This window comes from Nematolebias whitei, chromosome 19, assembly GCF_014905685.2.
Source record: "Nematolebias whitei isolate Nwh7 chromosome 19, NemWhi1, whole genome shotgun sequence".
Classification (NCBI taxonomy): Eukaryota; Metazoa; Chordata; class Actinopteri; order Cyprinodontiformes; family Rivulidae; genus Nematolebias; species Nematolebias whitei.
This window is the reverse complement of record NC_056516.1, coordinates 18929329-18931271: the sequence shown is the minus strand read 5'-3', so window position 1 is coordinate 18931271 and position 1943 is coordinate 18929329.

Sequence of the window (1943 nt, the reverse complement as noted above, 5' to 3'; positions counted from 1 at the left end):
GATGAGAGACGAAACGTTTCTAGATTTTTTTGCTTTGTTTTGTTTTTCGTTTTTTTGAATGTCCAGAGGACCAGATTTAACTTTTTTTGATTTTTCTACCTGGATTATTGAGCATGCATCAGGATAGTCTAAGATATCTGTTAACACTGATAATGTAAAATAATACGGCATATGTTTGGGGCCGAGATGGTGTAGGGGCAGGGCAGCCGACCTGGGACCCAAAGGCCCTGGGCTCTATCCCCAGTCATTGCACATCTCGTGGTGTCTCTGAGCAGGACACCCAATCCCGAATTGCTCCCCGGGCATTTACATAGCTGCCCACTGCTCCACCTGGTGGTGGATGGGTTAAATGCAGAGAACCAATTTCATCTTTGTATGGGGACATACAATGATGACAACACATAGCACTTTATTATTTATTTTATATTAAACAGCAGCCTGAACATGAGTCTGTAGTGAGCAGACGGGTATGAATACAGCATCATGAAGGCAAGAGATCAGATTCGTGATCAGGCCACAGATAAGCAGCAGAACATGGGTTCATGTACACATTTATGTGTTTTAGATGGATGGATCTCAAGACAATGTGTCGCATGATTCAATAGTGGATTCCTGACGTCAGCTTTGGAAACTCCTCATCTAAAACAGTATTATTATAATATTAGCAGCAACTTGAAATAAGTGCATCTGAGATATATGGCAACAACAAGCTTGTTGTGGAGATGTATTCATGCTCTGCTTATTCACCTTAATATGAAAAACAAACCTCAGACTGTCCAGTGAGCAGTTGTAGTGATTTTCCTTCAACATTCTGGTTGCAAAAGGTGACTTGAATTACATCTGTTGACTCTACACCTAAATGATGAAGTGAGGTAAGTTGTGTGACTGCACCCGGACAGAACGATTAGGTGAGCAAGCTTAAGCATGTGATCAGGTTTTCTCCTTGTGTCCTCAGGGTTCCACCTTTCCTGGTGTGGATTTGTTTATCCGACAAAACAAATTCCCTCCTTTGCATGGGCATGAGGCTGACTTCCTGCCATGGGTTTATTTCTATGGTAACAGAAGGAAGGAAAAACATAGAAAACTAGAAGCAAGGGTGAAGAAGGGGGAGGTTTTTATTCCTTGGGGGAAAAGAAAATGAGAGGGCAGGGACTGGGTGTGTCCAGTAATGTTGAATTAGAAAAAACCTAATGGCTGCCTTTGGAGTGTAAAGAATGTTGACCGTCGATGTGTCAAGACCGGACTGACAGAAAGCGAGTCAGCTTGCTCACTTGTGATGCAGAACTGAGCAAACAAACAAAAAAAAAAACAGGGATTGTTGTTTGAATTTGTGTCACAGGTTTCTTTATTGTCAAACCTCACCCTTTCCTCGCTCAGAGCAAATGACTCTGTTGTCTTCAAGCTTCAAAGCACAACATTATTGTGACTTTCCAACCATAAAGTAGTTTAAATCCTTAGACATGCTTAGAAAGAGACAACAAGGTAAAACTGGATTTATTATTACCACACCTTTGGCTCTTAATCACTCACACAGAGGAAACCAGTGTGTGTGTGTGAGCAGAGTGTGTATTACAGTGTCATCTGTAGGTTTGCTGTGGTTACTGCACACTGAGCCACTTGTGCTCCTCTCATGGTCCACTCTTTAAAACAAGGCCTGTCATTGACTGCTACAGTCAGAGCAGTGTGGGATTTGTTTTCAAGGATGAGGGCGAAGGTAACACGGACCCCCGCGTTCTGGAGCTCAACTCGCTCATCGGTTCTGAGACGGATTAACATCAACTAATGTGAAAGGTTGGAACACTGGGTGAAATGTACATTATTTGGAGGGAATGGAAACAAAAGAAAACTGTTTAAGCAACCATGAAAGAGACTACAGTTGCACCTTTTGAAAGGTGACAAAGCTTTAGTAGTTGATTTTTTTTATTGTTGTTTTTGTTCTAATC